Source organism: Sarcophilus harrisii, chromosome 2, assembly GCF_902635505.1.
Source record: "Sarcophilus harrisii chromosome 2, mSarHar1.11, whole genome shotgun sequence".
Lineage (NCBI taxonomy): Eukaryota > Metazoa > Chordata > Mammalia > Dasyuromorphia > Dasyuridae > Sarcophilus > Sarcophilus harrisii.
Window position 1 is genome coordinate 309,032,480 of NC_045427.1, and position 26,113 is coordinate 309,058,592.

General features: G+C 35.2%; 1 protein-coding gene across 1 annotated transcript in view; it reads right to left on the reverse strand.

The window, feature by feature from the left end:
• Nucleotides 1-19,081, reverse strand: part of RGS6 (regulator of G protein signaling 6) — a 610,477-nt gene extending 591,396 nt beyond the window's left edge. The window contains 1 exon segment of the mRNA XM_031952584.1: nucleotides 18,934-19,081. The gene's annotated coding sequence lies outside the window, so the exon portion shown is untranslated.
• Between the last annotated feature and the right edge of the window lie 7,032 nt (nucleotides 19,082-26,113).

The following is a 26,113-nucleotide window of genomic DNA, read 5'->3' on the forward strand; positions in this document are numbered from 1 at the left end:
AATTAAAGTTTAAAAAGTACTTTGAGTGTTATCTTATTTGAGCCTCCAAGAACCCTAGGAGGTGGGTACTATTATTATTTTCATATTATAGATAAGGAAACTGAGATAGAAAGAAGTTAGGTTGCTTTCCCAGAACCACATAGCTAGTATCTGAGGATGGATTTGAATTCCAGCTTCCTAATTTCAAGTTCAGCACTGTATCTACTATCTGCTTAGACATCTAGCTGCTTAGACAACTTAAATCAAAGGTGTCACTCCTCTAAATAAATTGATGAAATCAAAAGGAGAAAACTTCAGTAATGCTGCAGGATCTTTTATTCCTCTCCACACTACAAAGTCTAGTATAGGTATCACATGATACTTTTTCTGGTCCTCACTAACTGGAGATGATCTTTGAAATCTCTTAGAATACCATATATGGAAATGTTCTCATTCATTTATTTTGTTCTCATTTGCATTACAATTATCAGTTCCTACCCTAAGTGTGAAGACAGGAACTACATATTATTGACCTTTGTACTCTCCAGCATCTTGTATATAGAAGATTTTAAAATATATTTTTGCTATGTTCACTGAACTCCAAATGCTTCATTATGCATCATCATCATCCCCATTTTATGTATGGACATGAAATAACTTGTCCAATGTAATATGGTCTAACAATGGCCAGAAATCAATAAGCCTTACTTCTATATCTTCAAATTGCATGTTCTTCTAAAAAAAAAAAAAAAAAAAAGAAAGAAAGAAAGAAAGAATATCTTTCTTACAATAAGCTAACTACTAGCAAAGCCTAGCTGGGGAAGCTCATGGGACTTGCTTTTAGCAGACTCTCTGTTGTGATTCAGAATTACTCTCATACTTTGTTGTAAACTATCTCACCATATATTCCTGGAATTGTTTCTTTCTGTACTTGTACAATTCAAGTACTCCTACACCAAACACTTATTAAATAGTACTAAATTCCCCTGGCATGGTTGATCAACCCATTATTGCTCATTTTTTCTAAACTCCACTGAGACAATTCTTGACGGTAATAAAATTTGTATTTTTCTAGTTTTTTTTCATCTGCAACTGTTATAAATAGTCAAAGGACATTGCTACTCAGTTAAATTCATTCAGGTATGACTCTTCATGATCTCATTTGTGGGTTGTTGTTTTGTTTTTTTTTGGCAGAGATACTGGAATGATTTGCCATTTCCTTCTTCAGCTCATTTTACAGATGAAGAAACTGAGGTAAACAGAGTGAAGTGTCTTGCCCAGGGTCACACAGCTATTGAGTATCTGGGGTCAAATTTGAACTCAGGAAGATGAGTCTGTCTGACACCAGGCCTGGCACTGTATCTACTGTGCCTTAAGAGACCATTAGATACTATTCTAATTCAACCTATTCATTTTACAGATGAGAAAATCATAGCCAGAGAAGTTAAGTGACTTTCCAGAGAGTGTGTGACCGATTCAAATCCAGGCTTTATGCTTCTGAGTCTTATACTTTTTTCCATTGAACAACAGGACCTTGGATTACCTCTTTTTCTCCACTTATACATTTCCCTCACAATATTTATATCAATTATCCTTCAAAATTCTCTTTATCTTACATTGTAAGCTGCTCACATCCACTGTTCCCTTCTCCATTGTCCTTTGGGTGAAAGTCTCTTTTAATTACTTAGATCAGGGGTCCTCAAACTTTTTAAATAGGGGGCCAGTTCACTATCCCTCAGACTGTTGGAGAGCCGGACTATAGTAAAAACAAAAACTTTGTTTTGTGGGCCTTTAAATAAAGAAACTTCATAGCCCTGGGTGAGAGGGATAATCGTCCTCAGCTGCCGCATCTGGCCTGCGGGCCGTAGTTTGTGGACCCCTGACTTAGACTGTACTATTCCATGACTCAACACTATGCAGCAAGTCCAAGAAAATATTCATATTAAAAAAGGAGGGCCTTTTGTTTCTCAGGACAATTTGGGGGGGTCAATAACATACCTTCACAATTTAGTGAATGAATCATAAAATCATTTAAGTATCTACTGTGTGCTGGATACTGGACTTCTCCAGCTCATTTTACCATTGAGGAAACTGAGTCAAATGGGATTAAGTGTCTTGCTCAGGCTCACACAGCTAGCAAATGTCTGAAGCCAGCTTTGAACTTACTTCTTCCTAACTCCAGGCTCTATACTCTATACATTGCATAATCTAACTTCACTTTTTTTTATGAAAATAAGTCTTGTCCAAAGGTATCATTTTAATTGAGGAAAAGTATAGTAATAATGGTAAGGCTGATTACAAGATGGGTACTTTGAGAGAATAGAAAAGTATAGGATATAAAATCTAGAATGAAAGCAATTCAACCTGTTGACCTCCTGTTTAATTCTCTGCTTAATAACCATTTTGGCTACCTGTTCCACACATAGCTTATAGATAGATAACCTCTACACTATAAGTTGTCTATCTAAGTGCTTATCACCCACATCATCCACATATTCTATAGTATTTCAAGGCTTGATGCAATCAGCATGATGTCATCCACAAACACAGGAACATTGAAAATCTCACACTCCACAAGGCATTCTTCTTCAACTTGGATTCTACATTGGCTCTCCTCTCCCAATGTCAAACATCTTTGATAAGCCTGATATGATCAGAATCAAAGTTCTCTTTGGTGTAGCTTATAGGCAATTTTGATTATAATCTCAATGTATAGAAGGCAGCCTTTATGGCAGCATTTTGCTATAAATAAATAAATAAAACTTTCTTAAAAATCAACAAATAACAAGCACAGTGGGATTTTGTATTATTTATAGCTTTCAGTTGTATGATACTAAAGATGTGATTTACTGTGGAATATTGCTTGTGGAACTCTTCCTATTCCCTACCCATTCCATCCTTGAGGATATCCTCAATACAACAGAGATGATTCTCATAAAAATTGTATATAGATGAAAAAGGAGAAATATAGATCAATGGTTATTGAAGTATGACCAGTTCTGATGGATCAGGCCATCCTCAGCAACGAGATCAACCAAATCATTTCTAATGGAGCAGTAATGAACTGAACTAGCTATGCCCAGAAAAAGAACTCTGGGAGATGACTAAAAACCATTACATTGAATTCCCAATCCCTATATTTATGCACACTTGCATTTTTGATTTCCTTCACAAGCTAATTGTACAATATTTCAGAGTCTGATTCTTTTTGTACAGCAAAATAACGTTTTGGTCAGGTATACTTATTGTGTATCTAATTTATATTTTAATATATTTAACATCTACTGGTCATCCTGCCATCTAGGGGAGGGGGTGGGAGGAGGGTAAGAGGTGAAAAATTGGAAGAAGAGGTTTGGCAATTGTTAATGCTGTAAAGTTACCCATGTATATATCCTGTAAATAAAAGGCTATTAAATAAAAAAATAAAGCCTAAAAAAAAATAAAAATAAAATAAATAAATAAATAAAACTTAATTGTTCAACTTCAAAAAAAAAAAAAGTTATTGAAGTTCCTTCAAGAACTTTTTCTTATATTAATAAGGTCTAAAAATTTTTTCCCTCATATATTTGGTTTAGGTAGCCGGTTAATCAACTCCCTAATGCCTTCCCAATTATATTGCCTCCAGCATGGATCTTCTCTATGTACAGTTGGCCTAATCCTGGTGCTTTTATTATCTCTTGAATGCCATTTCTATTTTCTCTAAACCTGACCAGCACTGTAACATTAATGTTAAAATATAATGTCTCTACTTACTACTCTTGATGATTAAAAAAGTTTTTTATTAAAATCTTTAGAGATTTTTTTTCCTACTGTCCCTCCTCCATTATCAACCTAAAAGGTTCTCAGGATAACATTTTTAGGAAGATCTCTCACCAAGCTTTCTCTTTTATTGTTTTTTAATTTTTTTATTTTCAAAACATATGCATAGTTTTCATCATTCACTCTTGCAAAATTGTGTATTCCAAATTTTTCTCCCTCCCTTCCCTCTACCCCTTCCCTTAGATGGCATGTAATCCAATAGATATTAAAACATACAATCTTTCTATACATATTTTCATAATTATCATTCTGCATAAGAAAAATTAGATCAAAAGGAGGAAAATGAGAAAGAAAACAAAATACAAGCAAACAAAACAAAAAAGTGAAAATACTATGTTGTGATCCACACTCAGTCCTCACAGTCCTCTCTCTGGATGCAGATGGCTCTCTCCATCATAAGTCCATTGGAACTGGCCTGAATCACCTCACTGTTGAAAAGAGCCGCATTCATCAGAATTGATCATTATATACTCTTGTTGTTGCTCTCTCACCAAGCTTTCTAATGGTCAAGATAGGAAAATCTTTTGTTCAAACCCTGACATCAGAAGAGTATCCACTGGCTTGCTAGACCCCCAAAATAAAGAATTATCTGCAAGAATATAAAAGGTTTTTCATTATTCAAAAGCACCAAAGCAACTCGGCTTTTCTGCTGACAGATGTGCTTAATAAAGGTTGATACATGGACTACACAGGGAAAGAATAATGGCTTTGCCTCTTCAGCTTTCCTTTTGTTCTAGATTAAAATCATCTTGATGCTAGACTAAAGAACACATTGGAACTAAACCTAGTTACCTCTAGGTAACTAACAAAAATCTAAGTAACTAAGATCCCTGCCCAGAGGTAGGGGAAAAAAAAGGAAAATCTTAGCCTGAGTTCACCCAGTTTAACTTTGGTTTAGTTGTGAGGACTGTCTAAAAAAGTTGTCACCTTGCTCTCTAAGAGGTTCTACCTTTTAAGAGTCTTACTAGACTAGAGCCGACAGGGCCTACAAGATAATCTTGATGGGATGAAGCCTGAACTAAGTGGAGACAGAGGAAATGGATTCAAATCTAATTTCTAAGATTTACTATCTTGTGCAAGTCACTTAAATTCTCAATCTCAGCTTTCTCATTTATAAATTGAGAAAGTTGCCTAGATGGTCCCTAAAATTTTACTTTTTATATTTGTATGCATTTTAACTTTTATATTTATATTTTTATACCTATAATTATATAAACTTGCAGAATAACCTCTCCAGGGTTATCCTGTCCAGCAGCTTCCATAAGACCACTGAGAACCAGTAGAGCAGCCTGCTCTGGAGAAAATTCAGTTAGAACAGAATGATAGCATCACCAGAAGAAATAAGTAGTTCTATAGCATCACAAAAGGTTTATGGGAGGAAGTGTTTTATTAAGACTTTTTTTTACTTTGCTATTTCACTAAATAGCTTTGTTTATATAGAGTTATATCTTCTGACCAATGGGAGAAAAATAAATGTCAATGGCAGCCTCATAAGTTATAGTTTTAAGTGGATGCAGATATACAGAGTTCCTTGAGGCTTATTATTTTGGTGGCCTTCCATATGAGAGAATGGTATCCATGTATGTGTATGTATGTATATATTTATGTATGTAAGCATGTACCTATCTATGTGTAGGCATATGTGTGTATACATACATGTATGAATATATGCACATACATGTATATATACACATATACATATACATGTGTTTACGTAAATGTAAACTGGACCAGCTAGATGCATTATAGGGGGAAGGAAGAGTTAAATTCAAATATCATCTCAGACACTTACTAACTCTGTGACGCTGAGAAAATCATTTAATCTTTTTTGCCTCAGTTTTCTCATCTGTAAAATGAGCTGGAGAAGGAAATGGCAAGCCACTTAAATATCTTTGCCAAGGAAATCCCAAATGAGGTCACAAAGCATCAGACATAACTAAAACAGGTGAAAAACAATAAAACATATAAATCAATAAATCTATTTTTTTCTGAATTTATACTTTCAATTTTTACTTTAATCAACTTGGTCATTCTATCTATCTATCTATCTATATGTGTGGGTATATATCATGTAAGAAATTATGTGGTTTAGTATATAGAGATTAAAATTTCCTTTTTGGAAACTTTTGTGTTTTGGACATTGAAGAGGAAAAAATGTACTTGGAGATTTTTTAAAAGCTATTTCAATTCAAATCATCATTTATTAAGTGGCTATTTAGAATCTCAAGTTCTTCAAATCTCTCCCAACTCTCATCCATCCTCCATTTGGCTGACAAAGTGATTTTCCTAAAGCAAAGATCTGATCATATCACTGAATCTCATATTTATATTCAATAAAGTTCACTGACTTTATATTTCCTCCAAGATCACCTATTGACTCCTAGGGCATTTACAGCACTTTCACAACCTGCTTCCTTCTCATCTTTCCAATCTTCTTACACTTTTTCCCCCTCTATACATTCTGTGAACCAACTAAACAAGTCTATTTGCTCTTCTTTGCATATGACAACATATCTCACCAATCAATGCTTTAGCCTGCCCTCTGCCTGAGATACCCTCCTTAGTTACCTCAGCCTTTTAGCTAACTTCTCTGGCTCAGTTCAAATCTTCTTTAGGAAGCTTTTCCCAGTTCTTCCCAGTATTCACTGATAGGATTACATTCTCTACAATTTGTATATATTTGTATGCACCTAGTTATTTACATATTGTCTCCTCCAATAGAATGTGAGCTCCTTGGCACTTTGGACTTTCTTTGAATTTACATCATCAGGCATAATGTCTGATGCAAAGTTAGCACTTAATAAATACTTTCTGATTTAACAGACTATGCTAGTTTATAAAAATTTGATCCTCTATTTTTAAAATTCTATTTATTTATTAAATATTAATTTAAGAAATAAAATAAGCATTGCATTTCCATAAAAGTAGAATAGGGAAAAAAAGAATTTACATGTGAAACTTCAACTCTTGTTATGGACAATTTGCTATTCCTTTTAAATATATGAGTTATTTTGTAACTTTCATTTTTCTTCCCTCTACCTCCAGAGATAGCTACCATTAGACACAAACATATATACATGTCTGTATATATGTCTACATTCATGTATATAATCACATACATATATTCACATATATATGTAAAGTCATTACCTATTTCTATATAATTTGAAATACAATTCTATATAATTTGAAAGATAGGTAACTTGTAAGTTATTCAAGGAAAAGAATCCTTCATTTGGATTCAGAAGACCTCAAATACTGGCTCTGCTACTCAGCACGTGTGTGATTTTGAGCAAGTCTATTTATCTTTGGGAACCTCATTCCCTCATTTATATAATGGGGATAGGTAGGAAATGGGATTAGGTGATATTAAATTCCTTCTGTATTTATAAATTATTTTCTGCTTCTCTCCAGTGCACATGATGGCCTTATTTTCTATCTTTAGGCATTTGATCTGACTATGTTCCATGTCTGGAATGCTCTCTCTCTTCATCTTCACTTTCTGACTTCCCTGCCTTCTTACTTCTTTCAGTTCTCAAATGGGAGTCCCATTTTCATCCATTAGCCTTTGTGATCCTACTTAATCTTGAGACATACACATATATATATATGTGTGTGGTATGTAAAAATATATACACACACATATATGTGTGTGTGCATATAAAATATATGTGTATTGTATGCATAGATGTAGACAGGCAGATATATATAGACTAGTTTGTACAGTTATTTGTATGCTATTTCCATTAGACTGTGGGCTTGTGAAGAGTAGGAACTCTTTTATCTTTCTTTGCATTCCCAACACTTACCACAATGCCTAATGCATTGTAAGCACTTAACAAATGCTTGTTGACTGATTGACCTAAATACTAAGTATTCTTTGCCCAGGTATTATTTCTTCTATGATGTCTTCTCAGACCATTCCAGCCTTCTCCCTTCTTCAAACTTACAGCACATTGTCAATGCCACTCATTTCACAATTATGTGCAGGCATATTCCACCATAAGGCTGCTTTAAATAAAGTCATTTAGCATCCTACACACAGTATAATGTCATTAGGAGGATTAGCCCAGCTTAGTTCCCTGCCAATTTCAATGCCCTCCCTACTCTTGACCAGCTGTGCACTCCTGGACATCCCCACCAGTCTCCATTCATCACAACTTCACCAGATGGCTTCTTGTACCCTTCCCAATATGCTCTGCTCAGTATCAATTCCATTTCAGCCCTCAGGCTCCAATTCCACTTCTATGGAACTGCCTTCTACAACCTCATTTCACTTGACATTGTATTTTCATAGAATCAATTAAGAACAAGATGTCTTCTGACTTCTCCTATGTTGTCATTTTACTTCATGTTTTATATCATTATTTTAATTTTCATGTTATTATGCTCAGCTTCCTTAATCAGTCTGCAAGTTCTTGATAGCAGGGATCATGTCATAAATATGTGCCTCCCACAATATTTAGCTTGAGAAATGGAAGACGAGTAAGAAGGAATACCAGAAGATAGTTAGTTATACAATGGGTGTAATCATACTGAAAGAAGATGGCAATCCTTCAGAATCCTGACCCTAGAAAAGGAGACCCAGGAGAAAGACACCATGGGGTGGCAAGAAGGGACCAATTATGTCCCACAGTTCCATAAGATCATAAGGTAAAACCTATAGAGGTCAGAGACACTAAGGAATGATTGTGCCCAATTTCTCAAATTCCAGAGTTCTGGACCAAAGCCCTCTTCACTCAATGCTAGATACTCATATAGTTGTGGACTGACTTATTCTCTTCAAAACCACAGACTAAAGTTGATTGTTCAAATATTAGCATCTAAATCAAAGCAAGAAGGAAAAATTATAAAATTATAGTCACAGGATCTAAAGAAACTAAAGTAAACAAATTCTACCATACTCCATCTTCCCAGTCTCAGCTGCTCAAGGGAAGAGGGCCCAACAAATCTATTTCAACAAATTAAACAGACTAGGAAAAAGCCATGGTCTCTCAGACAGGGTTCACATTTATCATAATAATGAATTTAATCATACTGTATGTATCATAAAGAGCATTTTAAACTTCTCCAGGGACCACAAATACAGTTATTGAAGTTTTATTGAATCCACATGAGGAGGTAAGCTACAGGGAATAGTTTAGGTAGAATTAATTTCTTATATTATGAGAGCAGGTCTTTTAAAAAAAACTTTGCTTCCTAGAAATAACATCATGGGAAAGAGATGTGAAATGCTTAGAATTAATGATTGGGAATTCAGTACCTTAAAATTTTTGGCATTCTAAAGTAATGATAGGTAGATCAGAAGTAGATGAAGGAAGAAACAACTGAATATAAAACAAACATAGCCAGAAAGTTGTAATATATTTAGGATAAGGATAGACCTGTGATTTCATAGGTATAAAGAATTCTTGGTGTGGAAACTCTTTCCACTGATACAGATGGAAAAACTAATCTGTAACTTACATTTTAAGAGAGTTATGACATGCCCATAGTCCCATAGCAAGTAGAATGTCAGAAACAGAACCGAAAATGAAGCCTTCTTGCCTCCAAGTTGACCTTCTGATCATTACAACAAGCTACCTGTATATAAACCTTTAATGCTCATTTCATTCCTGCCTCAAGGCCCAGCACTCTATCCATTGCACTACCTACCTATTTATTTGCATTGCTATTTATGTAGCTTAATTGTTTTCAGTCATGGACAATTCTTTGTCATCCTATTTGGGATTTTGTTGGCAAAGATGCTAGAGTGATTTGCCATGTCCTTCTCCAGCTTATTTTATAGATGTGGAACTGAGGCAAACAGGGTTAAGTGACTTGCCCCCAGAGTCACAAAGCAAGTGTTTGAGGCTGTATTTGAGCTCAGGATAATGAGTCTTCCTGATTTCATATCTAGTACTTTCTCTGCTGTACCACCTAGCTACAGATACAGACAGACATATATGCACATACACACATATATGCATATATATACATACAGTGGATACACATATATCTATACAATATATACATCTATATATACATATATGTGTGTTTATGTAGTTGCATATATATGTACATATATATGCATATGTGCATATATATACCTATGTGTATGTCTATATATGCAATATATACTGCAAAATAGCTAATTGTTTTAAGTTATCTAAATTTCTCTAAAATTGTTTTTGTAAGTTATAAAAAATAAAATAAATAGTTATAAATATAGACCAGAATTATTTAAAAAAAGCAAACAAATAAACACAAACACAGACTTATAAAATCATGACTTCAAAATAGAAGGAAAAGAAAAATGTTTAAGACTAAGGAGTTCTTCAAATCATAGAGCTATTCTTTTCTTCTATGCTGGATCTACGCATGACTCCCTCAGAACAGTGAATTATTTTTAAGGTAAAGAATTGCCAGCCATTAGTTATAAGCATTTCTCAGCCTTTTGGCATGACTCTGATCAAAGGAACAAAGTTTAGATGACAACCCTCTAAAATCATCCCAAGGGGAGTTGTTACACCTATGTCTCTTTGTGACTCATGAGCTGTCTATCTGAAAATCAGCAATTCTCCTTTGTTTGCAGAGCCAATACTGTCTTCACATGCCAAAGATGAATCTGATTTCCCTGTTACTTTGTCTAAGTGCCCCTCTAGCAAGTCATCATTTCTTGTCTCTAAAGGGAGAAAAAACAACCTTTATTTAGGCACAATCTATACTTTCCTCTTTGTGCTGCTGCCTGCATTATACTCAATAATTTTTTTGTTTGTTTTATCAACATTAGGATGTGGCAAATGAAGACCGCTTCTCATTTCTTGAACTGTGAGGAATCTCTTGTCAAGAAGTAAGTATTCCATTCTCCATTCTTCTTTTCTAAGCACAAGATAATTTTTCCATATGGTACTTGAAGAGGGTGACAACATCTACACATAACGTTGATGACATAGTTTTACCATAGCTTGGGCTCCTATTGCTTATTACAGCCAAGGAAATGTCTATTTGAGTAAGACTGAAGACAAAAGGCACTATCATGAATTTAGGTGAACACCTACTGCTTTTTCTCCCAGTCAAATTATTGATACATATTCTACTACATCTTCCTCCCATTCCCCTAACCCCTGCATCACACCCTAACTTCTAGAATAATTTCCTTTTAACAACGCTAGGAAAAAATAAACATTTATTTTATTCTTAATTGATCAAACATGCCTACTTTGGACTTAATTTTTGGCAAAAATAGAAATTTTTAAAAATATATCCTTGTGCTATGTTTTTAGGTATTCTCACATTTTAGATGCTTTCTAACGCCTAAAGAAATAAGTAAAATCTGATTTATCCATTCACAAATCAATATTGCTAGGAGGACTTGAAAGGGTAAACTTTCCTACTGATACTGCTTGGAGCCCTGCTCATTGACAACACACCTAGAATTGAAGAGAGTAGCCTCAATTAGAAGCTTAAAAATATTTATCCTGTGATTTTCTGCCAAAAGAAAAAGACATGTTATGCCACTTGTGAAATTTGTGGCAGATCAATTCACCTCTTTGACCCTAGTTTTTTTTTTAATATATAAAATATGAAAATTGGAAGAGATAAGTTTCGAGTTCTAACAAAGAACAAATATAAAGTTACATCCTGCACTCCAGTAATAATCTTTAACTTCTCCCTTCCCATCTCTACCTTATCCCAATAAGAAATTGAGAATATACAACTGAGAAGGGGGGTTTGTGTAATTTTCTCCAGATCTGCTCTCCAGACCTTATTTAAGTCACCTCCTGAGCATACTACCTCTCCCATTTACTTCTATATGCCTGCAATCTCTCCAGTCTTCTTCTGTTTAAGAAGTTCTCTATTTAAGAAGGCAGGGGTGTCATGCTTTCTTGTATTTATATCCCCAACAGTTAGCACATTGATTGGCACATAATAAGAACTTAATAAATGATCTAAATATAGACCTTTCAATCAAGCCCTGAAGATCCTATGATATTCTATGGCAAACCTATTAATTAGAAGTAGAAACTACAGACAGATTCTTCTAGAATAAGTGTTCTTAATCTTTTTTTTTTTTTTTTTTTTTTTTTTGGCAACCTAGCAAAACCTTTGGATATCTTCTCTGAATGGTTTTAAATGAATAAAGCAAAATACACAAGATCACAAAGGAAATCAATTATATTGAAATACAGTTATCAAAATAATTTTTAAAAATTCACGTCAGGTTAATGATCTTAGTTTTTAGATGTTGCTGAATAGAAAAGCTACTATTATTAAGTAGAAGAAATTCTAATGGCTCTATCTTGAGCTGCCTTCTCTTTGCTTTCAACAACTCTGTGTTCATGATTCCCAAATCTTTATATACAGCCCTCAACCCTATTTCCTCTGCTCTAGTCCCACATTTTGAACTGCCTAATTGTCATTTCAAATAGGATTGTCTGGAGATATCCTAATTGCTTTGCATTTCCCTATTATTATTGTCATTATAAGGACTAGGTCTCCCTTTTTCACTCAGAGTGGAAGCACAATGTTGTCTATTCACAACTGTGTTCCTAGCTTAGCAAAGGACCTGTTATCTTCTCTATGAAGTGGACTAGTTTGTCCCTCCTTAGGTAATCCGGTAGTCTGTCTTTCCTTGGAGGTCACCATACAGAAGCCAAACTTCCGTTGGATACCCAATCAGTTTAACCCGGTGCAGCTCAGAAGTCCCATCAGAAAATCTACCAACTCCAGCCTCCCAGATAGTTAGAATTAGCATGAAAATACCTACATAATCAGTAGATTTCATTATCTTTCCCCAAGAACCCTCCCTTCTTCTGAAATTCCCTATTACTGTTAAAGGCACCACAACAATCCTCTTAATCACCCAAAATTGAAATCAAATCTTACTTTCTCAAGTCTTCATTCCACCTCACCCCACTTATTTAGTCAACTGCAAAAATCGTGTTTCCATCTATTCGATTTCATCAGGATATATCCCTTTCTCTCTACTCACAGACAATCCTAGATCAGGAACTTACCACCTTTTCTCTGAACTACTACTGCAAGAGCCTCCAAATTGTTTTCCCAACTTCAATTCTCTCCCCACTCCAATCCACCCTTCCTAAAACATAGATCTGACCATATCATTCCCCTACTAAATAAACTCCAGATTATGTCTGGAATCAAATATAGATGTCCTCTTTCTGATATTTAAAATTCTTTAAAATCACAGCCTCACTATCTTTCCAGTCTTCTTATTCTCTTTGCCACATTCTACAATTTTAGCCATACTGACCCATTAATGGTTCCACACATAAGATGCTTTTGCTTCCTGCCTAGATGTCTCTTCAGTGGCTGTCTGTCCACCGGTTGAAGGCCTTAGCTTAAAAGGGCCAAGGTCTCCCATTTCATCCAGGGTCATCTCCAGTGGTCCTGATCTGTATCTGGTCACTGAACCCAGATGGCTCTGGAGTGGAAAGTAATGCAGGCGAACCTGGCACATGCCTCCCTCCCTTAAATCCAACTCACTTGCATGTCTTGGCACAGCCTCCCTGTGTGATGGTCCTCTTCCAGAAGGATCAACAACAGCATCCCTCACCCCAAGTGTACTCCCAGGCAGTATCAGCCTCCTACAATCCATGGTTTCTTTCCAGACTCAGCTCAAGCACCACCCACAAACCAAGGGCTGTAAACTCTTTGCCTTTGCTTAGATTTTCTCATGTATGTTCAACTCTTGTAATAAATCTAGTCGCAACATTCTGTCTTATGGATTTGTGATACTGTTTTTGGTTAACAATACAAGCAAGTATCTAGGACTGAAAGAGTCCTCAGAGGACAATCATCTTCCCCCACCTTAGAGTGTAAATCCTTTAGCTCTGGAACTGTCTTTTGTCTTTCTAAGTTCTTAGCACAGTGCCTGGCATAATTGTTACTACTCGTTTTAATTCTGTCAAACTCTTTGTGATCTCATTTTGGGTTTTCTTAAAAAAAAAACTACTGAAGTAGTTTTTTTATTTCATTCTCCAGCCCATTTTACAGATAAGGCAACTGAGGAAAACATTTTACAGATGAGGAAAAACATTACTGAGGAAATCCTTGTTTTAAATAAAAAATAAACCATTAATTCTAATATTTGTGGTTTTCCTTGTAGAAATTTCAAACTCTTTCAGACTAAGATAGTTACATTCCTACACCCCAGATTCAGTTCCAAAGAGAAAATAAGATGAGTACATGCTTTCTCCACAAACAGTTACTGCAGATATGAGACATCATAGTACATTTTTGTTTTTCCTATTGATTAGAGGATTTCTACAGAGGACACCCTATTTTAATAGAGTTATACTTTGGAATTTCATTGACTGCTCTCATTGTTGGTAACTCTGAAGTTAATAGAACATCAATCTTGGAATCAGAAAGATTCATCTTCAAATGTTCAAATCTGGCCTCAGTGTGATCTTAGTCAAATCATTTAACCTAGTTAGCCTTAGTTCCTCATCTGTAAAAAAAAAAAAAAAAAAAAAAAAACTGGAGAAGGAAATGACAAATCATTCTGCTATCTTTGCCAAGAAAATCCCAAAATAAGGCCAAGATGTGTTAGATCTCACTGAAACAACTGAACAAATACAACAAATTATTGATTTAGACAACCACCATTTAAGATGTCATACCTTTACAACTGCTTTCTACACTAGGGTAAATCATTCTGAAATGATCTTACAGAAATTCACATTTATATAGTTCTTTACAATTTCTAAAGTGGTTAGTTCACAACAACCAAGTAAAGCAGATTGTCCAAATGTGATCATCCCATTTTACAGCTTAAGACACTGAAGCTCAGACAGGTTGTATACCTTTCCCATAGACACATAACTAATGTTAAGTGACAAAGCTAAGAGTTGAGTTTATAGCCAGAAGAACTGAATTCCCTTTTGATTACCAGTTCAGTATCTTTTCTCATTGTTCTAGTGAAATACAGTTAATAAATAATTATCCAATGTATACAAATCTTAAATCAGTAATAAGCAACTGGGAAAAAAATTTCTGGAGACTGCAAGAAAAGACAAAAAATAATAGCTGAAGTAGTCATTTACAGCAAACATTAAATCTAGGGAGTAAAATGAAAGAACAACCTTCAAGCATTTTAGAAAAAAATGTCAAAATTCTTATTAATGCATCAGCCTCATTGCTGCCATTCAGAATGAGAAAGGTAAAATAAATCTAATCACGTTTATATAGTACAAAACTAAGACAGACAAGTTCACTATCAATTATACTAATTTCCAGAGCAACCTTCCAACAGGCTGGTGTGGCTCAAAGAGCATTAAATTAGGAATTAGAAGATATGGACTCTTCTCCCATCCTCCTCATTCACTAGCTGTGACACTAGGCAAGTCATTTCCCTTTGTAGAAGTTGTTTTCTCATCTGATAAATAGGTGTCATAAGTCAATCTTTATTTAGGAGACAGCTATGAGGCTCAAATGAAATCATAGCTATACAATGTTTCATAATAGCAAAGCAAAATAATGTAACATTAAAATTTGGTGAAAACATTTTCAGAGGAAAAAAATCTCTTCAAACAGTATGTAAAGTACTCCAAGAGAATGAATAAGATTTTCTCCCAATCATAAAAACATATAGGAGCATAGAATTCAGATGTAAAAGAGATGTTAAAGATGATGTCATCCCTCACCTTCATTTTATAAAGGAAGGAAAGGAATCCTCAAAAAATATCACTTGGCTAGTAAGTATCAGAGCCAGGGATTTCCTGTGGCTCTTCTGACTTTAATTCTAATTCTCTTTCCACTATATGTCACACCTTTAAGAAAACAACTCTTTCATGGGGAAATCCCCTGTCATCTCTAAATCTGATAGAGAACTTTGTTTTGTAAAAGATGGAAAATTTTTACTCTCCCTGCAAATAAGTTCAATTAATAAACATAAAATTCTGCTTCACCAAAGCTGATCTGCCAAGAGTATTTACAAATTATAATGTAAAGAGCACAGGATTGGGAGTTGGGAGACTTGTATTTGAATCCCAGCTCTGACACTTGTCAACAGTTTGACCTTGAGCATTTATGACTCTTCAAGTTACCTTCCTTCTCTGTAAATTTGGTTATAATGGATTATCTCTAAAGTTCCTTTCATTTCCAAGTCCTTTGACATACTTTACAATAGTAAAGGATCACCTTTATATGAGATGTTTTTTTTCTGCATTATACAAAGCTTTTTGCTCACAACCCTTTGAGGTATGTGGTAAAAGCATTACTTATCCCTTTTTTCAGAGAACTCTAAGATGAGATTTAGAGAGGCTAAGTGATTTGTTCAGAATCACACTGGCTGAATGACTTGAATTGAGACCCAAGTCTACATCTGTAGATTCCAAATCTATCACAAGACTTATTTCTTAGTTCTTAGTTACAAGGCTCTGAAACTTCATAGAGTGGGAACATTTCACTCCATAAACAATTCAATAGCTACATAATAACTCACGTTGAAGTTATATATAATCATCCTATACCTACAGCAGCATAAGGACTATGATGCCTACAGTAATGATAAAAATATGTCATTATAGCATTAAATATGTAATATATCCATTAATTCCAGAAAAGATGAGTCCCAAACCCTTTCCCAGGTTCACAAATGCCCCAACCAAAGAAAATATGACTGGGTACCTAAAAAGAAAAATCTAATCTTATACTGCAAACCTGAATGCATTCCTTTCTTTCTCCTCTATCCCTATTTATCCTTTGGATTAAAGATAAGTACATGACACAAAGATACCAATTTATATCTTTTAATGTTTTATCTTTATCCCTAACCAATTTTTCAGAAATTCCTAGGAGAAAATTGTGAGTTTAGTTGACAAAAACACAAAAGCAGAAGAAAAGCAGAAAGATTCCTAAAATAAATTATCCCATTTTGACAAAAAAAGTTGGTCCCTAGGGAATAAGACATCCAAAAATTATAGGATGTCATTTTTGCCAAGACTTTTTCTGATATTTTTCCTTCCATGCAACATATGCCTCATTTTAATGTTTCTTTTATAAGACAGTTTATTCAAAGGTAAAAAAAAAAAAAAAAAAAAAAAACCACAGGCAATCCATTCAAAAAGATTTCTGCTGTAAAAGCCTTGTTGTAATTTTTCATTTGATATGACAATTTGTCACTTCAAAATAAAACCAGCAATATTTTACTGACAATCTTGAGGATGTAATTCTTAAAGGAGATAATGCTGATACAACATGTAGGAAATCTGTACTTTTTAGGGGAAGAAAAAAATTATAGCCTCTAATAAAATATATTACAATGGCTGAAATACCTAGAATATATAGATTGCAAAAGATGAAGTATGCAGCAAGGGTCCACGCACATCATTTTTTTCCCTTTTTTTGCCAATAGGTTTCTGAGGTCATGATATTTATGCTGCAATTTTGTATGACACAAACATCCCATCAATTCCTCAATATAACTGATGACGGGTACTTTGCTCTACAAGCAAGTTTTCTCTTCCAAGTACTTATGTTCTGATAACCCAAGTTTGTTTTAATCTTATTCTCATCTTCAAAAAGACAACAAATATATTCTCTTGGCAGGAATGATTAGTGTATAGAAAGCATAATTGAGTCTTCCTTAAAGAATAAATTCACCATACATGTGAAGATGCCCTTTTCCTCTTCATCTTATTCCAAATCATCACCAACATTCCTTTTAAAAGTTGTTTGAGGATTTGTTCTATACATTAAAATTAAGAATATACTCCTCAATATTCCTATTCAAGTTATACTCACAACTTTATTCTCTAAATCTAACAAGATGTCAATATATCAATTTTAGAAGATTCATGAAAAAAAAGTATCTATACAGAAAAAAAAAACACCAATGTAAATTCATAGTTCAGAGCATTTTTTTACTAGTGCTCATTCCTTCATGAGTTTAGCAGGCACTCCAGAGACCTGTACAAGAGTTTCTAAATCATGTCACTTTCAAACCCTGATCCTTATTCTCTTCTATTTTCATCCCCAGACATAACAGCAGCAGTTGATAGAGGAAGGTTAATAAATTTCAATGGTGTGGTATACATATTTCTGCTTATTTCTTAAATCTTATTTATTAAAGACTCCTGAATTTTTATTTATAAAAGCCTACTTTAAAAAAATTTACCTTCTAATCTAGTTTCCAGAAACTAGTACATACCAGGAAAAATAATGAAAAATAACAATACCTATATGCTTTGCTTATTTTACTCAGGGAAATGCCAGTACATGGTCTTTCAGACAAACTTCTTCCCCTGTACTACTCAATTAAAAGCAAGATACTGCAGCTTTTCATCCTGAGCAAAAATTACATTTTCTGGGTCACTTTCTTAGTCTCACAGGGCCACTTTCTATGCAGCTTTACAGAAACAGTAAAAGGAAGATGCTTAAATGCAACCGGTTTCAATGTTATACTTGCAAAATGAAAAATGATTTGGGGCTTTTTCCTCCTTTCAGTTCCCAAACAAATATACACAGACACTTTATTCTGCACCTTCTTTCCTCCACACGGGAAAAGACTCCCTTTGCTTTGTCCAAAACCCCAAAGGAGAAAGTCCTACCATGGGAAGGAAAGAGGGAGGAGGAAGTCAATGAATCTCTGTTTCTTATTACAAGTTTCTACAATTGAAATGCCCGTTTAAAAGACTGAAAATGATCATTGAAAATGTTTTCACTCGACATTTATGATAATATTCTCTTTGTCTCTCCCCCCCAATATTTCTCAATGTATAGCTAGATAGATATATGTATATGTATAATATCTAGATAGATAATCCTCGATATATGCATATATGTCTATATATATAATAGTGAGTATATTGCTTTTATATATATATGCACACAAAAATAAAATTAGTGTGCGTGTATATACACACATCTATGCGTGTATAGAAAGATCCACACAGGACAGACATGTAACCCAGCATAGCCATATCACACATGCTTTCCTCTTGGCATACATATAGCTGGCATGCATTTCCAAACTAGACACAGGCAAATCTTTGAGTACTTATTCATAATATACATAGAAGCTGAAAAAGATAAGCATGAATGGGAGGGGAGAAAGGGAACGCAGTTTTTAAGCACCTTTCCCCCACGTTTTTCACACATTTTTTTTTCTGTCCCAACTACAATTACCTTAGCAACCAAAGAATTGTCTTTTATTTTCCCTTCTGCTTAGAAAAAAAAAATGTTATTCTCCTCGGGGATAAGCTCGAGCCTGGTTCATGGCAGAGAGAGAGAGAGAGAGAGAGAGAGAGAGAGAGAGAGAGAGAGAGAGAGAGAGAGAGAGAGGAGATAGAAAGAGAAACAGAGACAGACAGATAGACAGAGACAGAGAGAAAGAGACAGAGACAGAGAGAGAAAGAGCAAAGACTCCCGCAGCTTCTTTCCTTGGGGATTAAGTGAGGGCTCGTATTCAGGCTCTTCTCCAGATTTCTTTGCTCTTCTTCTTAGTTTCCTAGGACCCGACTCCAGGACATCCCTCAGAGGCAAAGCCAAGAGAGGAAAAGCTTCTGAGAAGCAGCCCCTGATAACATGGTCCTCTGAGCGCTGGAGCACAACTGGGTGCTCCAAGTCCTTGTTTTGATTCGTTTTCCTCGGTTCCCAGCCCTCTTTCCCTCGGTGCAGCTCAATGTTTCTCGGCAGCCCCCAGAAGGCCGAGGGATAGTGCGCCTCCGCCTCCACCCCCGCCGGACTCCTCGTCTCCTCCTCCTCCTCCTCCTCCTCCTTCTCCTCCTCCTCCTCCTCCTCTTCCTCCTCTTCCTTTTCTCCCTTTTCCGCCTTTCCCAGCAGCGGTGGGAGCCGGGGGCTGAAGTCTGGAGCCGGGCGAGGGAAGCAGGCAGTCCGCAGCCGCTACCGCCGCTGCTAAAGAGGAGGAAGCCGAAGTAGCTGCCTTAACTCTCCAAGAATTGTTGCTGAGGCACTCGGCGAGCTGCAACAGCGGCGCCCGCTGTTGAGTGCGGAGAAGAGCTGCAGCACAGACGCCCGCACCTGTGGAGGGAGCACCTGCGTTGGGGACCACGGGAACAGAGCCAGCCCAGGAAGAACTGGATGGGGAAGGGAGGAGCGGAGCGGGGCGGGGCAGGACCACCCTCGGGAGAAGGGTCCCCGAGGGCCACAATATGCAGAGAAAGCATTAAATTTGCATTTGCTTGGAAATGGACAAATTTTACACACTAGGGCTTGATTTTTTTGTTTGTTTGTTTTCTCTAGACGTAAAAACGAAACGGAGAAAATGTCAACAATGCCGCTTAAAGCAGTGTATTTTGCGTGCTCTCCCTCCCCCCAAGGAGAGCTGGTTGTTAAAACATTTACCAGCGGACCCCTATCTAGGGGAACTTCCCAAAAAAGGCCTCCCACCTGAGAAAAGTAGAATTTGAGCTGAGTCTTAAAAGAAGCTAAAGAGAGGAATTAAGAGAGAGCCTTCCTGCTAGATGGGGGTGGGAGTGGCGGAAAACAAAGATGGGAGATGGACCCAATTGTCCCTGCGAAGAGTTGAGGATCCTGATTTCCCCATCCTAAAGAGGGAAGCTGAAACTGATTTCCAAATTGTCCTACAAATCCGTCATTTTGCTAAAAGTTTTGGACATTTCTTCCCTTTCGGGATGTTACTTCCTTATCGTCAGTCTTTCTAGTTGTACCTAAATTTCCCCTAAGTAGCCCCTGGCTTTGCTTACATTGCATTGTACTGAGCTTTAGAATCTACGATGCCACTAGCTTTATCTCAATTCGAGTCAAATCAATCAATAAGCATTTTTGGAAGCCTATTATAAGATGGGCACAGAGACTAAGACAACCGATGCCTTCAGGGAATTTGTATTGATGGAGAGAATGCACATATGAAGTCAACCAGCTTTTATTAACTACCTACTAAGTGCCAGACACGATGCTAAACTGGCAAAAAAAAAAAATATCCTTAATTTTAAGAAGCTCACAGACTTTGGGAGAGATTACGTGCCAACATTTTTATACAAACAAGTTAAGTATATAACGAATAATAATGGTAATCTCAGAGGCAAAGCAAAAATGTTAAAAAGGGCTCCTTGCAGAAGGTGGGATTTTACACATATATCAGTGTGTCGACAATCTTTTAATAAGCGCCTACATTGTACCAAGCACTGTGATGAAGGTACAAAAAAAGGGCAAAAAACAGTCCCTGTTCTCAAAGATTTTATAAATAAAAAGCATGAAGGGGAGTCATGCATACAAAGTCTGGAAATATAGATTGGGGTCAGGTGGTAAAGGCTTTAAATGCTAAACAGAGGTATTCTGTATTTTCACCCAGAAGCCAAAAGGAGTTTACTGAGCCTTTTGGAACCACTGGAGTTTATGAAGTAATCAATTTAACAAACATTGATTAAACTCCTATAAGACAATGTGTAAGCATTGTGGTAAACTTAAGGGTAGGGATAGGGTATTATAAATATGACAGTAGCTGCTCTCCATGAGTATATATATATATATATATATATATATATATATATATATATTATATATATATATATATATATATATATATATATAAAATAGTCTTTTATTTACAGGTTATATGTATGGGTAACTTTACAGCATTAACAATTGCCAAACCTCTTGTTCCAATTTTTCACCTCTTGCCCCCCACCCCCTCCCCCAGATGGTAGGATGACCAGTAGATGTTAAATATATTAAAATATAAATTAGATACACAATAAGTATACATGACCAAACCGTTATTTTGCTGTACAAAAAGAATCAGACTCTGAAATATTGTACAATTAGCTTGTGAAGGAAATCAAAAATGCAGGTGGGCATAAATATAGGGATTGGGAATTCAATGTAATGGTTTTTAGTCATCTCCCAGAGTTCTTTCTCTGGGCGTAGCTGGTTCAGTTCATTACTGCTCCATTGGAAATGATTTGGTTGATCCATGAGTACATATTTTAATGGAAAGACACAGTTTTTATATATTACAAATAAATAAATATACAAATGTATAGTTTGTAGATGATAGAATCCATTAAATTAGGAAAGAAGTAGTTTATAAAGTAACTACTATGTATCGCATATTAGTCCAGGTACTTTACAAATATTATTTTATTTGGTCTTCACAATAACCATAGGAGATAGATGTTATTATAATTTCCATTTTACACTTGAGGAAACTGAGGCTAACAAATGGTAAGTGATTTGTCCAGAGTTATATCCCTAGTACATTTCTAGGTTCACATTTGAATTTGTCTTCCTGATTTTAGGTAGATAATATCAAACCACTTAGTTGTCAAGAATTCATAGGAAAGGTTTGAGAAAATGACCTCTTGTTCTCTGTTCCCTCTCCGAGAAGAGAATTGCTATGAACACCCAGTTTGGGGCAGGAGCAACTGACTTAACACTCCCCAACCACCAGGTGTTTATGAATGTATGATGTCTGTTTCTTTTGTGTTTATTCTTTCAAGATCTTAGGTGATTTTATATCTCACATAAATAGGACCAAATTAAAATCTGGAAGGTAAGGATAGTATGCACACTTTTGTGTTGGTATTTCTAGCATATTTGTTTTATTTTTTTTGTTTTATTAACATTTTCTAAAGTCTAGATAAATCAACCAAAAAATGAATCAAGCCTTGGTTTATAGCAACTACCAATTTGAGAGGTCTAAATTCTTACACTGAAAACTTAGTAATAATTGACTCTCTTTAGCACACCCCTACTTTTGAGTTGTTAAGTTCAGAAAAGTCATCAAGATCCCTTCAGCCACCAAAGGAGGTAGCAGAAACCAACATGGGCGAGTAGCATCTTAAAGTGAATCCTATGAGGAGTTAGCCTTCAGGAGCTATCTACTTTATCTACTCCAGCAGTGGATTGATCTATCAGTCAAGTCCCTTTGTCTTATAAGAACCTAGCCCACTTGAGCAAGGGAGAGACTAGTTTAGTTTACTAGGTACTTGGGATACAAAGGCAAAATTAAACAGTCTCTGCCCCAAAGGAGCTTATATTCCAAAAAAAGCATATAACATGCACAGATGTCAGTATGTACAAAACTATGCTGAGTAGATAAAAGGTTATCTGCTGTGTTTGAGGGAAGCCAATAACTGTTGAGGGATGGAAATGAACAGAAAGGTAGCTCTTAAGCTGAAAGTGAAAAGAACCATAATTTACAAGAAATGATGGTGAAAAGGGAGTACATTCTAGGTATGGGGGACAGTCATTATTATACAAAATACAAATAATTGTTAATATTATTATGTTATTACTATCATTGTTATATATTCAATATTCAAGTAATATTTTGTAAACTATCATTTTGAATGACTAATATTTTGATGGATTTAATATTTCAAAGCTCTTACTTCAAACTTCATGTAGCATTTGTTTTATATCTACAATGTATTAATTATATTTAATCTGTATGTATGTCTTATTATCATATCTGAAGAAAAGGTACATAAGGGCAGAGTTTGTATCTTTTCTCAAATTTGTATCTCTCCCAACATATAGCATAAGTTCTTAATATATATAGTTGGAGAGTTGAATCCAACAAACTAGAGGCCTTCCTCTACTTCTTTTAATACTGTGAGGATACTAGTGTAGGATCTGGGCTGCCCATCTGTTGTGTCATAGTGACACTATAAAAGAATTGTCAGGAAGTGTGAAATATGACTAGTAAGGAAAACAGACAATCTTTAAAAGAGAAAGAGGAAGAAAATTGAAGACTGGAGATAGGGACAAACTAAAGAGACAAGATTTACACAATCATTAATGCTGCAGTTTTGAAATTTGGCAATTAAAAAATAATAAGCAATGGATAGAAATGTGTCCAATTTGGTAGCAATGAATTGAATTCAATATGAGTTGAATTTTTTGGTCATTTAAAAAAAATTGTACAGTATATGTCGCTATGCCAGTTCAGAAACAAATGTTTAATAAGCAAACTACGGGGATGAACATATTTTAATGGACTTTATTCCTTTTATGTAGACTCAGAAAGTTAAATATCTCTTCACTTCCTATAAATCCTTCTTCCAATCAACCTCCATCTGATCTTCTAAGGATTTCAAAGAGGAAGCTATAATTCAAAATTAAACATACACACACACAACAAATGTCCCATTTCTCTGTTTAAATTATAATATATTACTTTTATGATACAAATTTGGTGCTGACACCTAACCAGAGAAAGAAAGTTATAGATCATGCATACCCTTTCATCCAGCAGTGTTACTACTGGGTTTATATACCAAAGAGATATTAAAGAAGGGAAAGGACCCGTGTGTACAAAAATGTTTGTGGCGGCCCTATTTGTAATGACTAGAAAGTGGAAATTGAATAGATGCCCATCAATTGGAGAATGGCTGAATAAATTGTGGTATATGAATGTTATGGAATATTATTGTTCGATAAGTGATCATCAGAATGAGTACAGAGAGGCTTGGAGAGACTTACATGAACTGAGCAGAACCAGGAGATCATTATACACTTCAACAACAAAATGAGGATCCATTCTGATGGAAGTGGCTATCTTCAACAATAAGAGGATACAAATCAGTTCCAATTGATCAGTAATGGACAGAACCAGCTATACCCAGCGAAAGAACACTGGGAAATGAGTGTGGACCACAACATAGTATTTCTACTCTTTCTGTTATAGTTTGCTTGCATTTTTGTTTTTCTTTTCCAGGTTATTTTTACCTTCTTTCTAAATCCAATTTTTTCTTGTGTAGCAAGACAACTTTATAAATATATATACATATATTGTATTTAACATATACTTTAACATATTTAATATTTATGGAGCTACCTGCCATCTAGGGGAAGGAGTGGAGGGAAGGAGGGGAAACTTGGAATAGAAGTTTTTGCAAGGATCAATGTTGAAAAATTACCCATGCATATATTTTGTCAATAAAAAGCTATAATAAAAAAGAGAAAGTTATAGATCAGCTTAATGAACATAAATATTCACAAAAGTACACAACAATTTTACATGTGTACTGTCTGAGAGATTACAACACTTTATCCCCAAGATCATATATCATGACAAGGTAGGAGTCATACCAGGAAGATAGGACTGGTTCAATATTAGGAAAACTATCAATGTGATTTCCATAGCCATAATAAAACCAACAAAAAATCATATGATTATTTCAATAGATTTAGAAAAACCTTTTGACAGGTTTTGACAAAATTTCACACTCATCCCTATTTTTAAAAAACCACTAGGGAAAAAAAAAAAACATTAGAAAGCATGGGAATAAATAGAGCTTTCCTTAAAATGATAAATAGTACTTATCTAAAACCATCAGCAAGCATTATCTATAATGGAGATAAGCTAGAAGCCTTCCTTATAAGATCAGGAGTGAAGCAAGGATGATTATTATCATCACTATTATACAATATTGTAGAAATGTGATATTGCTAACTATAGGAATAAAATAGTAAAACTAACTATAGGAATAAAATAAGAAAAATAAATATAAGGATTTAAAATAGGAAATGAGGAAACAAAACTATCACTTTTTGCAGATGTTACTTGATCAAGAGAATTAAAAAAAAAAAAGCTAGTTCTATCATATGTCAAACTGTTTTGTAAAATACTCAACATCAAAAACAATCTGGTACTGACTAAGAAATAGAGATCTAAGAAATAGATCAATAGAATAAATATATTCACACCAAATAGTTAAATAAGGTCAAATTGGGTACATAATTTAAACATAAAGGAGGACACCATGGACAAATTAGTGGAACACGGAATAATTTTCCTGTCAGATCTATGGATAAAGAAAGAATTTGTGATCAAAAAAGATAGAAAGCATTGCAGGATGTCAGAATTCTTACAAGGTATTAAGTCAGTGGAATTGATAGAGACAATGGTTGTTTAGCAGGGTGCTTAACAGTTCTCTAGATGTACTTAGTACTTACAACAGTTCCACAAGATTCACACCTTTAAGAGAACCTATATAAGATAGAGCCTCAATCAAGATTCAGTCTAGGAGATTCACAAGACAGAAGCCCACAAGCCCACTCTCAGAGGTGGAGCCAGATTCATTCCAACTTCCAACTTTGTGCTGGCTGGAGACATTCGGAAAGAGCTAGAGGCTAAAACTGGCAGAGGCAAAGGACTAGCGGCAAGAACCAAGGAGAGAGATAGGCCTCTAAGAAAACAAACTGTGCCCAAGGAAGGAAACAATAAAGGATCTGGACTTTAACAACTGGCTACGTGTGAGATGATTATTACTTTGAACTGAAAAGAAGGCTGCTCCTAGAAGCCCCCCAAAGAAACCTGCTTCCAGAGAACAATATGTTTTAGAGAAGAATACTACAGCAGGATGTAACATTTATC